At 44.4% G+C, this 16,319-nt stretch overlaps 1 protein-coding gene across 5 annotated transcripts in view; it reads right to left on the reverse strand.

Annotated features, from left to right (window-relative positions):
- The window catches only part of LOC144503876 (receptor tyrosine-protein kinase erbB-4-like), a 1,146,325-nt gene that overhangs the window by 758,342 nt on the left and 371,664 nt on the right, over positions 1–16,319 (reverse strand). The gene's annotated exons all lie outside the window — the stretch shown is intronic.

Raw genomic sequence — 16,319 nt, forward strand, 5'->3', positions numbered from 1 at the left:
TGAGGCACATGGAGAGGTTTCTACTGCATTAAAAGCACTGTATTAAAGGCATGTTGTTGAAGTTTTACAATTGGTGTGTTGAAATTTTCAGAATCCTTCCATTACAATATTGATGAAGCACAATTGATTGAGTTTCTCGACTCATTCTCATAGATCTGGACTAAGGGGACAAATTGCCCTGTTCATGACTTGTTGCCCTGCCTTAAACATCCTTTCTGTCCACATTTGCAATCCGACCACATACACAAATTCAGCTGTCCTCCACAATACATCATTTCCTGGATCATATCCATATTTCATCTCCTCCTGAGTTAAGTCAGCATTGTCCTTGGAAATGGAAAAATCAATTGGTAGATACATATGGCAATCATTCCCAACAGTTAGTTACTGGCACACACTTTCAGCTCCAAAGCCAGTTCGCTGGAACTAATGCTGTATGGATCCCACCTGACTAGTGGTGTTCCGCAGGGCTCTGTATTGGGACCTCTGCTGTTTGTGATTTATATAAACGATCTGGAAGAAGGTGTAACTGGGGTGATCAGTAAGTTGGCGGACGACACAAAATTGGCAGGATTTGCAGATAGTGAAGAGCATTGTCAGAAGCTATAGAAGGATATAGATAGGCTGGAAATTTGGGCAAAGAAATGGCAGATGGAGTTCAATCCTGATAAATGCGAAGTGATGCATTTCGGTAGAAATAATGTGGGGAGGAGCTATACGATAAATGGCAGAACCATAAAGGGTGTAGATACGCAGAGGGACCTGGGTGTGCAAGTCCACAGATCCTTGAAGGTGACGTCACAGGTGGAGAAGGTGGTGAAGAAGGCATATGGCATGCTTGCCTTTATAGGACGGGGCATAGAGTATAAAAGTTGGGGTCTGATGTTGCAGATGTATAGAACGTTGGTTCGGCCGCATTTGGAATACTGCGTCCAGTTCTGGTCGCCACACTACCAGAAGGACGTGGAGGCTTTGGAGAGAGTACAGAGGAGGTTTACCAGGATGTTGCCTGGTATGGAGGGGCTGAGTCATGAGGAGAGATTGGGTAAACTGGGGTTGTTCTCCCTGGAAAGACGGAGGATGAGGGGAGACTTGATAGAGGTGTATAAAATTATGAAAGGCATAGATAGGGTGAACAGTGGGAAGCTTTTCCCCAGGTTGGTGGTGACGTTCACGAGGGGTCATAGGTTCAAGGTGAAGGGGGGGAGGTTTAACACAGATATCAGAAGGACATATTTTACACAGAGGGTGGTGGGAGCCTGGAATGCGCTGCCAGGCAAGGTGGTGGAGGCGGACACGCTGGGAACGTTTAAGACTTATCTAGATAGCCATATGAACGGAGTCAGAATGGAGGGATACAAAAGAATGGTCTCGTTTGGACCAGGGAGCGGCACGGGCTTGGAGGGCTGAAGGGCCTGTTCCTGTGCTGTATTGTTCTTTGTTCTTTGTTCTAATGTCAAGTTCTAAAAGTAATTGTTTTTTTTTACTATTTATCCAGCTAATAGAAATGTACTTAATTATATTTTTACACAACATAATTAGATCAAATTAGGTTTCAAAAAAAATCTAAGGGTCAATATTCAAGAAACAGAAAATGAATCCTTGCTTTAAACAGTTACAGCTCTAAAAATCTGGCAAACCACCCACCAATTTGATGGTTGATGTGTACCGATCGGTTGTAACACAACAGATTCAGTGTGCCACATGTTGCCATTCTGATGTTAGCAAATTGCATTTATAAAGCACCTTTAATGGAGTGAAAATGTCCGCAGAGACTACATAGCAGCGATAACAATAAAGGATTGACCCTATCAATGGAGGAATCAGGAGAGATGACCAAACATTTGGTGAAAGAGGCAGGTTTTAAGGAGGACCTTAAAGCCAGAGAAGGAAGTCTTGTGCTAGCGCACCTACTTCTAAGCTAGAAAAGGGTTTGAGTCTACTTCAGGACTTAATGTCCAGGGGAGGTGTGTTCATAATGTGGCCAAACAATTTGATTAGCAATGCTGCAAATTCCTTCTGATATGTCCATGGCAGCAGTTAGAGCAAGGCATTTCCTCATTCACCACATTAGTACTACTGCGCAACAGCCTCCCCATGTTAATAGACTCAACGTGCAAGCTCCTGCCATGGACTGTGCTCTGTGGTAAGTGCCCTCCTTGCTTCAAGGGACTGCTGGAGATTTGTGTAGAGAGACAAAGAGGTTTAGGGAGTGAATATCAGAGATTCGGGCCAAGACAACTGAAGGTACAGAAGCCAATGGCTGAAAGATGAAAACTGGGTTTGCACAAAAGGCTATAAGTGCAGAAGAACAAGAGTCTCAGTGGGTTTTAGAAATGGAGGAGATAACAGAGATAGGGACAGGTGTGGCCAGGAAGAGATTTGAACAAGAAGGCTGAGAATTGTAAAATTGAAGTGTTGCTACACTGGGAGGCAATGCAGTTGAATGAACGCAGGGGGAACATATTGGCACCAGAGCTTTGGATGGGAGGTTAACCAGGAGAGCACTGGATCAGTCAAGTCTGAAGGTAACAAAGGCATGGATGAGGGTCTTAGCAGGAGATGAGCTTAGGCATAGAGCTGATCATTTTGAACTGGAGTGACTGAGGAGAGACGATCTGGTCAGTGTTGTTTGTGAAACCATGCTGCGGACAAATTAACTCCCCCGTTTGCTATATCACAATCGTGACTCTTCTTCAAAGGTGCTACACAAAAACAGAAAAATGCTGGAAAATCTCAGCAGGACTGACAGCATCTGTGGAGAGAGAATAGAGCCAACCTTTCAAATCTGGATGATCCTTGGTCAGAGCTTAAAGCAAAGAAAAACACACCACCCTGCTCCCCTGTCCACGTGTCCATCCTTGGCCTTTTGCAATGTTCTTGTGAACCCCAATGCAAGTTGAAGGAACAGCACCTCATCTTCCGACTGGGCACTTTACAGCCTTCCTTCCAGACTGAACATTGAGTTCAACAACTTCAGAGCATGAACTCTCCCCTCCACTTTCACCCCATTTCCATTTATTTTATTTCTTCTCTTATCTTATTCATCCATTTTTATCACTTATTCTTACTTCTATTTTTCCACTTCTCCAAATTCGCTCTCCATCTTGCCCCAAACCTCCCCCCCCCTTCCCTCTTCATGGCAACTGCCACATTCCTCAGGTAGTCCTTTAACAATCTGTACCTCTGTTCTGCCTTTCACACATTCCGATCACTTAATGGATACTTTTAGCACCTTCTCAGCCTTCATCATCACCTATTTACATTTCCTTTGTCCAATTGTGTTCCCACCATCCCCCACCACCACCCTCTGATTTTCTTTGCTCTCAGTTCTGATGAAAGGGTTATCCTGACTTGAAACATTAGCTCTATTTTCTCTCCAAAAATGCTGTCAGACCTGCTGAGATTTTCCAGCATTTTTCTGGTTTTTTTGGTACGTAATGACAGGCAGAAGCTGCTTGCGGATAAGCTCATTGATAATTCTTTCACTCAGCAATCTCCATGTGCAAAGTCTTCATGGGCTGTCAGGTTGATTCCCAAATGGTAACTTTGTGCTTTGTATAATCTTACCATAGAATCATGGAATTGTACAGGGGAGAAGGAGGACACTCAACCCATCATGCATTCGCCAGCTGCAACATTAAAGTTCTCAAGTAAAACATTTACCATTTCTCAGTCCACATTCTGCATTTGGCAATCAAGAGTGATTTACAGCATAGAATCATAGAATCCCTGCAGTGCAGGAAGAGCCATTCGGCCCATCAAGTCTGCATCGACCACAATCCCACCCAGGCCCTATTCCTGTAACCCCTCATATTTACCCTGCTATTACCCCTGACACTGGGGTTAATTTAGCATGGCCAATCAACCTAACCTGTACATCTTTAATCTGTGGGAGCACCCGGAGGAAACCCATACTGACACGGGGAGAACGTGCAAACTCCACACGGACAGTGACCCAAGGCTGGAATTGAACCCGGGTCCCTGGCGCTGTGAGGCAGCAGTGCTAACCACTGTGCCAACGTGCCGCCCCAATTGAGTATGATGGACTGATCTATCTAAAAAAAAAGGCTGCTGCGGATATTTATGTGAGTCAAACGGTCATTTTAAACTAATGATGTGCAGGAAAGGATAGAAACTTCTTAAAATTGTTTGGACAATTGTTTGATTGTTGAAAAACCAAGAAATACAGAAAGCTTTAGAAAATCAAAGGGGATCAATGCTTTTTCTCAACTATGTGAGGCAAGAGAGTTCAACTGCCTCTTATAATGGCAACACAGGGGAGAGCCATACCAGAAGAGGATTACTGGTACAACAATAATTCCCTCAGGCAATATTTAATTGGTTAAGATTTGACTTCATAAGCTGTTGGTGTGGCAAAGGCTCAAACTAAAAATTATTCGTATTTGTTTTCAAATCCCTCCCTGCTTTAGTATTCTTTGTGCTTGCTCATGGAATGTGGGCAACTGCCCATCCCTAATTGCCCTTGAGAAGGTGATGATGGGCTGCCTCCTTGAATCGCTGCAGTCCATGTGGTGTTGGTACACTCACAGTGCTGTTAGGGAGGGAATTCCAGGATTTTGACCCAGTGGCTGTGAAGAAATGGTGATCATAGAATAATCATAGAATCCTACAGTGCAGAAGGAGGCCATTCGGCCCATCGAGTCTGCACCGACCACAATCCCACCCAGGCCCTACCCCCACATATTTTACCCACTAATCCCTCTAACCTACGCATCCCAGGACTCTAAGGGGCAATTTTTTTAACCTGGCCAATCAACCTAACCCGCACATCTTTGGACTGTGGGAGGAAACCGGAGCACCCGGAGGAAACCCACGCAGACACGAGGAGAATGTGCAAACTCCACACAGACAGTGACCCGAGCCGGGAATCGAACCCGGGACCCTGGAGCTGTGAAGCAGCAGTGCTTGCCACTGTGCTACCGTGCCGCCCTAACTTGGGTGATATATCTCCCAAGTTAGGAGAATGGATGGCTTGGAGGGGAACTTGCAGGTGGTGATGTTCCCATGCATTGCTGCCCTTGTCTTTCCTAAGTTAAGCTTAGACCTGTCCTCATATCGCCAATGGTGGTTCAGGACGAAATTATGTCTGATAATGCTCTTGTGAATTGCCTTGGTAATAAATGCAAATAATTGTTCTTGCCGTTCTTTTGTCACAAAGCCTCCATGTACCTCTGGGATCCTCTCTAAGTGTATGTTTGGTAAGAGAACCATTGCAAACAGGTATTTAATGACAGTTTTCTTAAATTAAGACGCGAGCAACAAAACCCATCTCATTATGGGATTTGATTGGAAAAGTATCATAGAAATCATAGAAACCCTACAGTGCAGAAGGAGGCCATTCGGCCCATCGAGTCTGCACCGACCACAATCCCACCCAGACCCTACCCCCACATATTTTACCCACTAATCCCTCTAACCTACATATCCCAGGACTCTAAGGGGCAATTTTTTAACCTGGCCAATCAACCTAACCCGCACATCTTTGGACTGTGGGAGGAAACCGGAGCACCCAGAGGAAACCCACGCAGACACGAGGAGAATGTGCAAACTCCACACAGACAGTGACCCGAGCCGGGAATCGAACCCAGGACCCTGGAGCTGTGAAGCAGCAGTGCTAACCACTGTGCTACCGTGCCGCCCATAGTATGAGAGAGATCAGGAGCGCGCAATTGGCTTTTTGAATCTGTTGTGTGCTTGCTGAGCCAGGCAACAGCTGCACAGACAGCACTTTATTCAAAGTGAAGTATCAGTGCCTGTGTAACTTAAAAGAAAAGATTAATTCATTAGGGCGGATTGACAAAAATGCCACAAACATGCTATAGATGAATTGCTGACAACGCTGGTACATTTCATGTCTGAATCAAATTTTCAGCCCTGTTTTTCTCAGGTAGGTAAGCTATCCTCTCTGTCAGCACCTGAAATTGAAGCATCACAAGGCGGGAGATTAAAGTCATTAATTCATTTTGAAATATTTTTTCCATGTGGTTTTTGCAGCAAATTGAAATATGATGCATGATTGAGTCTGCGGTATACAAATTGTTTCTGAATGATGATTCGCTGCCAGCTGCCACAAGATGGCAATTCTTTTTCCAGCTGATCACATTTCCGCTGGCAAATCTTTCTTTCACCCTGAAGTCTGTGTTCCGCAGGCCTCTTAAAAACAAGGACTGGGATTTACTGCTTAGTGTGGGGTGTCACATCCCCCAAACCACCAATCCTGACCAGCCCAACCAGATGGAGAACCGGTGGGAGCCCTACGCCGTTTCTTTTTTGGGGAGCAGGGGTCTGATATGAGTTAAGGGCACTTAACTTGTCAGTTTCATGTCTTCCATGTAAATAAAGCCCCGAGTGAGATGGAAATCCCACCCGCACTCCTGCCCAGAAGTGCTGGGAATGTTGGTGCTGCCAGTAATGCTCTGAGGAGAAGCTGTAGGATCGCCGTTGGATTCCTGGACACAGGCGAGTGGGACGAGATGGAGATGGTTTGCCAGTGGTCGGGGGGAGAGAGAGGGAGGGTCAAAAGAGGATAGGGCTTTCAATGGCTGCACTCTTCCCGATGCTGTGTCCCTTGATCAGGCAATGAATGCCTGTCAACAATGGAGTCTGCCATCTCCCACCCATACCCCACACATGAGGCCACAGGCGAAACAAACCCACACCACTTAATCTTTGCTCATTGCTAAAATTCTCCACTTCTGGCTCCATCCTCGTAAATCTCTTCCATATCCTCTCCAGTGCAATCACATCCTTCCTGTAATGTGCTGACTAGAACTGGATGCAGTACTCCAGCTGCAGACTAACTGTTGTTCTATTCGAATTGAGCAAAATCCCCATCACTTACGCTCTTATCCTCAGCCAATAAAAGAATGTATTCCATATGCCTACTTGATGACCTTATCTCGGGGTCCTGCTACTTTCAGGGTTCTGTGAAAATGCACTCCAAGTTCTGTCTGTTCCTTTATACCTCTCAATATCCTATCATTTACTGCGTACTGCTTTCCTTGTTTGTCTTCCCCAAATATATTCCCTCATACTTCTCCTAACTGAATTTACTGCCAAGCTGACAACTCCACTGATATCTCTGAGCATTCTCCAGCTTTCCGCCTCACTGTCAACCTCACAGCCAATTTTAGTGTCATCTGCAAATTTCTTAATCATTTATTGAAGTCTAAGTCACTGACATATACTATGAAACACCAGTACTGAACCCTTAACGGGTAGTGCCAGGAGGCAGTGCTGGGGCCAATTCCAGGGTACTGCCCAGGCATAACCCTTTTCCCCCTGGGGGCTGTACGTACCTGTGCTCCTCTTGTTTTTCTGGCCAGGTGTATGTCATGGGGGACCTGTCTTGATTCACATCATGTGGAGATGCCGGTGTTGGACTGAGGTGAACACAGTAAGAAGTCTCACAACACCAGGTTAAAGTCCAACAGGTTTATTTGGTAGCAAATACCATAAGCTTTCGGAGCACTGCTCCTTCGTCAGATGGAGTGGAAATGTGCTCTTAAACAGTGCAAACAGACAAAATCAAGTTGCACGATACTGCAAATCAGTATTCTGCAACTTGATTTTGTCTGTTTGCACTGTTTGAGAGCACATTTCCACTCCATTTGACGAAGGAGCAGTGCTCCGAAAGCTTATGGTATTTGCTACCAAATAAACCTGTTGGACTTTAACCTGGTGTTGTGAGACTTCTTACTTGATTCACATCAGCATGGCTTCGCCAATGTGAATGGATAATGTAGAATCAGACGAAAGGGCCTGATAATGATATTTAAATCTATTCAAAATGGGGATCTTGACTTTTGAAGTGGGTCGGATCTCAAACAATGATGAGGCGGAGTACAGTAAAGAGATGGAGAATCTGGTGAACTGATGCGATGACAATAATCTCTCCCTCAACGTTAACAAAATGAAGGCGATAGTCATCGACTTCAGGAAGAGTAGTGGAAGGCTTACCCCTGTTTACATCAATGGGGATGGAATAGAAATGGATGAGAGCTTCAAGTTTCTAGGTGTCCAGATCACCAACAACCTGTTCTGGTCCCTCCATGCGGACGCTATAGTTAAGAAAGCCCTCCAATGCCTCTACTTTCTCGGGAGACCAAGGAAATTTGGTATGTCCATTACGACTCTCACCAACCTCTACTGATGCACCATAGAAAGCATTCTTTCTGGTTGTATCACAGCTTAGTATGGCTCCTGCTCTATCCAAGACCGCAAGAAGCGACAAAGCGTCATGAATGAAGCCTAGTCCATCACTCAAACCAGCCTCCCACCCATTGACTTTGTCTATACTTGCTGCTGCCTCGGAAAAGCAGCCAGTATAATCAAGGACCCCACGCACCCCGGATATACTCCCTTCCACCTTCTTCCATCGGGAAAAAGATGCAGAAGTCTGAGATCATGTACCAACCGACTCAAAAACAGTTTCTTCCTTGCTGTCTCAGGCTTTTGAATGGGCCTACCTCGCAAGTTTCTCTACACCCTAGCTATGACTGTAACACTACATTCTGCACACTCTCCTTTCCTTCTCTATGAATGGTATGCTTTGTCTGTATAGCATGCAAGAAACAATACTTTTCACTGTATACTAATACATTTGACAATAAATCAAATCAAAATCAAGGGCTGTTTAAAGATTCCTATGGGATTTTTCATCCCCACCACCATTCCTGCCCCCAGAAAATAGGAGTGAAAAATCCACCCCCACCAACCTTTCCTTTATCAGAATATATTTGTTTTGAACCATCTCTGTCTCTTCATAGAATATCCCTCAATGTTCTGATCTTGATTTACCTTCAAGTAGCTGTTCCCAGTCAAGCTTTGGCAATTGCATTTCAGCTTAGTGAAATAGCCTTTCCCCAATTTAAAACTTGCTCTTCTCTCTAAGGCAAGAGAAGGAGATTGAAATAGCATTCCAATGTCTGATACTGCAGCAAAACTTCCTTACTCCTGTACTCCAACTCATAGAACTCATAGAAACCCGACAGTACAGAAAGAGGCCATTCGGCCCATCGAGTCTGCACCGACCACAATCCCACCCAAGCCTTACCCCCATATCCCTACATATTTTACCCGCTAATCTACGCATCCCAGGACACTAAGGGGTAATTTTAGCATGGCCAATCAACCTAACCCGCACATCTTTGGACTGTGGGAGGAAACCGGAGCACCCGGAGGAAACCCACGCAGACACGAGGAGAATGTGCAAACTCCACACAGACAGTGACCAAGCCGGGAATTGAACCCAAGTCCCTGGAGCTGTGAAGCAGCAGTGCTAGCCACTGTGCTACCGTGCCGCCCCATTGCAACTCCATTGCAACAAAGACTCCCAATTTATTTTAGCGCAAAACAGGAGGGAATATGGACTTTTGTTGTCTGATTTCTAATGATCAAAATCACTGGACGCTTAGATTAGGGAAGTTGAGTTCTGTGCTGGAAGGCAGGGAGCTGTAGGCCATCCAATTCACACCCGGGAAACAAGCTTAGACACCCAGTTGGTTGCCTGATGCAATTTTCAGGCTGGATTTTAAATGGTGTCCTCTGAAAGAGAGAAAGAACAGGACTTGCATTTTTAAAGCGCCTTTCACAACCTCAAGATATCCCAAGGGGTTTTACAGCCAATGAATTTTAGTGATGTCGGTTAAAGGGTGGATATTGACCAGGATACTTTCCCATCTGTTTCCTTGAGTGGCGCCTGTGGATACAATGCCAACTTCACATCCATTTGGGGAGAACAGCATCAATGACAACAACAACTTGCACTTATATAGCACAGTCAAACATTATCAGCAGGCTTGCCAGTGGACTGATTAGAGTGAATGCTGCAGTCTAGATAATGTGTGGCCACTTCCTAGCTAATACACAACTGATAACCAATGGAATGATAACATCCCACTATCACAGGGAAATTCTATCATCAACTCCATAGCATACAGAGTTCACTGTTACAAATTGAACTTTAAATTATATTGATCCAGGGTCCGATGCTTCATGACCAGTCAGTGGATTTTGAAGCCCCTGGGGAATTTTAACTTTGCGACTCAATTTTAAAATTCTTCATCGAGCTCCAGAATTCCTTCCCGAAACCTCTCTGCCTCCCTCGTCACCTCTCTCTCCTTTAAAGACACTCCTTAAAACCTCCCTCTTTGACTAAACTTTTGGTCACCTGTCCTAATATATCCACGTGTTAGCTTTACCTGATTGCCCTTCCCACAGTTTGATTACGCTGTATGAATACAAGTTGCTGTTGTTTTTTCCCAAATAGGCATGAAGTTATCATCATCATCATCATCATTTTTGTTCTATTGCCAAAGACCAATTTTACATCCTTTATTTTTTTCCCAATTTCAGGGCAGTTTCAGGACTGCAAGATTCATTTCCACTCATTCTGCTCTGAAGACGCCAACCCGCTGCTGATGTGTAGATCATGGGCGCCAGTTGGCATCTGGCATTTGGTGCCTCACCCATTCCATGAGGGCACTCTTCATAGGTGAGTCTTGACATGTCTATATCACTCCCAAACCCATCGAACCGCGAAATGGCAGCCGGGGTCCTATTTGTATCATGTGACCCTGACGAATGTTAGAATAAGGCTGAGTACTTTGGACCTTTTTTCAAAATGGCAACAACAGCGTGGCAGATGTTAGCAGGGTGGTCAAGGTGGCTAATCCCATTTTGTAGCCACTCATCGTGGTCAATTGCAATGAAATAAAAACCTCAGTTATTCTCCAATGGACCCACAATTGTGATACGGAATTGGCTGCGAGGAATTAGAGATGCAAGGCCATTGTCTATCATCCTACGATGCAACACACTGAGAGTAACAATTTGCTGCACTCATACATTGACCTACTTCAAAGGAAATTAACTTATTTAATTGAATCTTCTAGTTTCCAATGATTATCCTCAACACTGGTGCTCCACAAGGCTGTGTCCTCAGACCCTTGCTATACTCCTTATACACTTATGACTGTGTGGTCAAATTCCTCACCAACTCGATTTTCAAGTTTGCTGATGACACCACTGTAGTGGATCAGATCTCAAACAACGATGACACGGAGTGCAGGAAAGAGATAGAGAATCTGGTGAAATGGTGCGACAACAATAATCTCTCCCTCAATGTCAGTAAAACGAAGTAGATAGTCATCTACTTTTGGAAGTGCAGTGGAGGACATGCCCCTCTCTACATCAATGGGAATGGAGTGGAAATGGGCAAGAGCTTCAGGTTTCTAGGTGTCCAGATCACCAACAACTTGTCCTGGTCCTTTCACGCTGACGCTATAGTTAAGAAAGCCCACCAATGCCTCTACTTTCTCAGGCTCAAGAGGCTAAGGAAATTCGACATGACTGCTATGACTCTCACCAATTTTTACAGATGCACCATAGAAAGCATTCTTTCCGGATGTATCACAGCTTGGTATAGCTCCTGCTCCAACCAAGATCAAGAAACTACAAAGGATTGTGAACGTAGCCCAGTTCAACATGCAAACCAGCCTCCCATCCATTGACTCTGTCTACACTTCCCACTGCCTCGGCAAAGCAGCCAGCATAATCAAGGACCCCACACACCCTGGACATACTCTCTTCTGTCTTCTTCTATTGGGAAAAAGAAACAGAAGTCAGAGTTCATATACCAACCGACTCAAGAACAGCTTCTTCCCTGCTGCCATCAGACTTTTGAATGGACCTATCTTATATTAAGTTGATCTTTCTCTACACCCTAGCTACAACTGTAATACTGCATTCTGCACCCTCTTCCTTTTCTTCTTCCCTATGTACTCAATGTTGGCACAATGGTTAGCACTTCTGCCTCACAGCACCAGGGACCTGAGTTCGATTCCTGGCTTGGGCAGTCTGTGCAGAGTTTGCACGTTCTCTCCATGTCTGCATGGGTTTCCTTCAAGTGCTCTGGTTTCCTCTCACAGTCCGAAAGACATGCTGGTTAGGTGGATCGGCTGGGCTAAATTCTCCCTCAGTGTACCTGAACAGGCGCAGGAGTGTGGCGACTCGGGGATTTTCACAGTAACTTCACTGCAGCATTAATATAAGCCTTCTTGTGACACTAATAAATAAACTTTAAACTTTAGCTTTGTCTATATAGTGCACAAGAAACAATATATGTGACAATAATAAATCAAATCAAATTTATTCAGAAAATCAGCAAGCATATTTAAAATTAAATCGTCCACACAAAATCGCAACAATGGAACAGTCGGGGTCTGTACCTGGCTTGGGACAATGTGAGTCACTCCCACAGTGGCTCTGCAGGTGAGTGTTGGATATGCTTTACCCTCTCAGTAGCAAATTTGTGGACAATTGAGACAGTAATATATCTGTCAATGAACTGCATTTATTACTGATTCAAAATATTCCTCTTGCTACTTCGTGGAGTAGTATATGCAGCCCAACATCTAGAAATCTCGCACTGAAAAACTCCCAGGAATCAAGAGTGACTGTCCAGACCATTCATGGTCCCTCCCATTGTAAGTATCCAAAGTTCCTATCTGAGTTTTTCTTTGCATCTGTCTTTCATGCTATTGTCAAATTGAACATTGCAAAGCAATATAACTTCATTACATCACAAAGGCCAACAGACCTGAGTGGTGTGTGGCTGCATTTATGCTCCACACGAGCCTCCTCTCACTCTTCTTCATCTAACCCCATCAATATAACCTTCTATTTCTTTCTCCTCATGTGAATATTTAGCTTTCCCTTAAATTCATCTCTGGTGTTCACCTCAACAATTCCACGTGCTCGACTCCAGATTCTATCCACTTCCTGAATAAAGTTTCTCCAAATTCCTTTCTGGATTGATCAGTGACAATTTTATGGCTCCTAATTCTGGTTTCGCCCTCAACTGGAAAATGTTTCTGCATCACCTGCCCTGTTAAACCCCTCATAATCTTGAAGATCTCTATCAGGTCACTTTTCAGCTTTCTCTTTTCTTGAGAAAAGAGCCCCATCTGTTCAATCTTTCAATCGAGCATAGATTTTCAAATTCCGACTGAGTTTTAGTGTTATCTTCTTGAACTATGACTTTGCTGAGAGAGATCACGGTGGTTGAAAGGTAGGATCTGCCAGCATAAAGTTTAAACCAATTTGAGCCTACTCATGTGGCTGAGCATAATATCTGTGAGTCTCATTAAAAGCAATGTAAAAATGATCAATTCTTTACTGAGTCCCCAATTCTACCCCCTCGCTGTTAGATCAAAGTGGTAAATGGCTGGCAAGAGATTCCTTCAAAGTGATAGGGGAGGGGAAAGAATGCAGCCATTTTTTCGTGGTCAGCTTTCATCTGTTCACCTGTGCTGACTCTGGAGGCCAGGACCATGCTCATTTACCTGTTTTCTTTACAATTGCATGACCTGCCCTGGCCCCACGACACAACCAATTTCGGATGAGGTTCAAATACTTGCTCAAGGTAACAAACAGCTGATATCTCAACCATTATTTAATTTCCACGAGTTCCCTTTCTAATTTCTCTCCGGGTTTATGAATTTCATGGAAAAATGAATTGTTGCTCAGTCTGGTTTGCCCAACAGCAATGTACTTGCTGCCAGAATTTTAATCTCTCATTCACCTTGGATAATTACTCTTGAAATTCCAACAGGAACATCTGTGAGTAATTACCCAGCCAGCAATTATTCCCATTTCCAAGTGATTACCTGTTCAATTGAAGGTCAGTGGACAATGTAAGCCTGTGCCAGTCAGTCAGACAGTGCACGAAGTCACAGAGAGAGAAGCAGTGGCGGGGGGGGAGGCGAATGAAATAAACTGTGGAGTGTTGGGTAGGGACATATAATGGGTGTGCAATATGCCAGCCTTTAATGCCCTACTCAAAGTTTGAATTTTGCCAGCACATGCAAAACTGTGGACTGAGAGCAAGGGGTTTTCTGATAGGCTCTCCCAACAGGTTGAGTGGCATTTTCAGTCCAGTTTGAGTACTTCACCAGGAAGTGGAGCAATTTTAACTGGCCAATAGTGTGAAACGGGTGTATTAGATCTATTGTCTATTAAACATCTCTCTTGATTTTCATGTATAATGAGAAATTGATTAATCTGTTTGACTTTATCCATCAAATTTAGTATTACTGTACCCACAACATGACTTAGAGTCACAGAATCACACAGCACAGAAGCAAATCAATCAGTCCATAATATCTGTGCCAGCTCTTTGAAAGAGATATCCATTAGTCCCTATTTCCCTGCTCTTCCCCATAGTCCTGCACATTTTTTCCCTTCCAGTATTTATCCAAGACATTTTGTTGAAGCTGTTGGTCTTGTAATCATTAGGACAATCGCAAGAATACTGATTGCCAGTGGCCTGATGAGTGCAAGACAAAGACTTTGATAAAATGTCCTTTTTCAGCAGTACTTAAGTTCTCTACTACCAAACGCCTATTTTTATCTAACTGCTTTTTGAAAGTTACAGTTTGAATCTGTTTTCATGATCCTTTCTGGCAGTACATGCAGATCATAACAACTCGGTGTAGAAGAAAAAGCCTCCTCATCTTGCCTCTCACACTTGTTTTAAACCTGTGTCTTCATAGAATCATAGAAACCCTACAGTGCAGAAGGAGGCCATTCGGCCCATCGAGTCTGCACCGACCACAATCCCACCCCACATATTTACCCGCTAATCCCTCTAACCTACGCATCCCAGGACTCTAAGGGGCAATTTTTAACCTGGCCAATCAACCTAACCCGCACATCTTTGGACTGTGGGAGGAAACCGGAGCACCCGGAGGAAACCCACGCAGACACGAGAAGAATGTGCAAACTCCACACAGACAGTGACCCGAGCCGGGAATCGAACCCGGGACCCTGGAGCTGTGAAGCAGCAGTGCTAACCACTGTGCTACCGTGCCGCCCTATATATTCTGATTACCAATCCAATTGAAACAATCTCTCCCAATCCAGAGCGGTTGGTTCAAGAGTTCTGGATTTATTAGGGGAAATGGAGGAAACTGAGAGACGAGAGTGAATCCTACCGCCACCCCCCCCCCCCCCCCCCCCGCCCCCCGCCACCCACCCACGAGAGTTGTCAAATTCCTTCACCATCCTACATGACTAAGGGCTCCTGTGTCAGTTATAAAGGGGCTCATGTTATAAACACAACATTAAGCATGATAAATATTCCCAGTATAAGATTGTAAAAAAAAGTCAGAGCTTGGCCCCTAACTCTTCCTGCATCCCTGGGAAGCTGTAAGAAGAGTGGGAAATGTTGCCTTGATCACTGAAACCCTGCAATGCATAGTGAGAGCAACAAAATCAAATTATAGCAGATGCTGAAATCCAAACTAGAATTGCTGGAAACACTCAGCAGATCACGTAACATCTGCGGAGAAAGAAAAAAAACATTCCAGTTGGTGACTATTCAGGACCTGATTTGAAACGTTAACTCTTTTCTTGCTGCACAGATACTGTCTGACCTGCTGAGTGTTTCCAACATTTTCTGGTTTGATTACAGAGCAACAGCACACTGGTTAAGTAACAATAAACAGAGATCACGCTCTCCAAACAGGCATATGGGCAATAAAAGGAAAGTGTCTAAACCTCATCAGAATCCCCAGAACACACTCCTCCCACATGGCTTCGATACTTCTTTGAGAACGCAGTGCCTTAAATCTACTCCAGGATGCTTAATTAGTTTGTTAATGGCCTGGCGTCTGATAGATATGTTTTGCAGTAACAGTTTACCAAACAGATTTAAGTAATTAACTGTAAATCACTTCATTAAATGGTTTTAGTGCAAACTGTTATAGCGGAGAAGATTAGCACCAACTGTCACCGGGAGAGACTGTTTTTGCTGCCACTCCTACTATCTCAAGATCATTTATCCTGAATCGCATCAAAACTGTGGAATCTCACTGCGCAACAGACCTGCAAACAGGGTAAAAAAACAGCTGCTTTCAGGTAGGGTGTAGAACTAGAAATCTGAAGTAAAGACAGGACATGTTAGAAATGCACAGCGAGAGTGAAGGCAAGTTATCAATTCAGAGAGAGCAAGAATTCCACTGCAAAATCTTTAACCTGCTGCCTTTGCCCTTTCACATCTGCTGTGTACTCCCAGCACTTTTCTGTCTACTGCTTGAACGGTAATCGATTCGTCCCCTCAAATGCTGAATATGCTCTGTATTTGTGTTTTTTTTTAATGCAGTCTCCAAGTGTGAGCTGGCTCTGTCTGCTCTTGTCCACAGCCACTGTCAAGCCACCTGTGGCACTCTGCTCGTGTAGGGCAAGGATCACCTGGCCAGTGGCCACGTTAGCAGCATGCCAATGTCCTAGTG

The sequence above is a fragment of the Mustelus asterias genome, chromosome 14 (assembly GCF_964213995.1).
Source record: "Mustelus asterias chromosome 14, sMusAst1.hap1.1, whole genome shotgun sequence".
NCBI classification, from domain to species: Eukaryota; Metazoa; Chordata; class Chondrichthyes; order Carcharhiniformes; family Triakidae; genus Mustelus; species Mustelus asterias.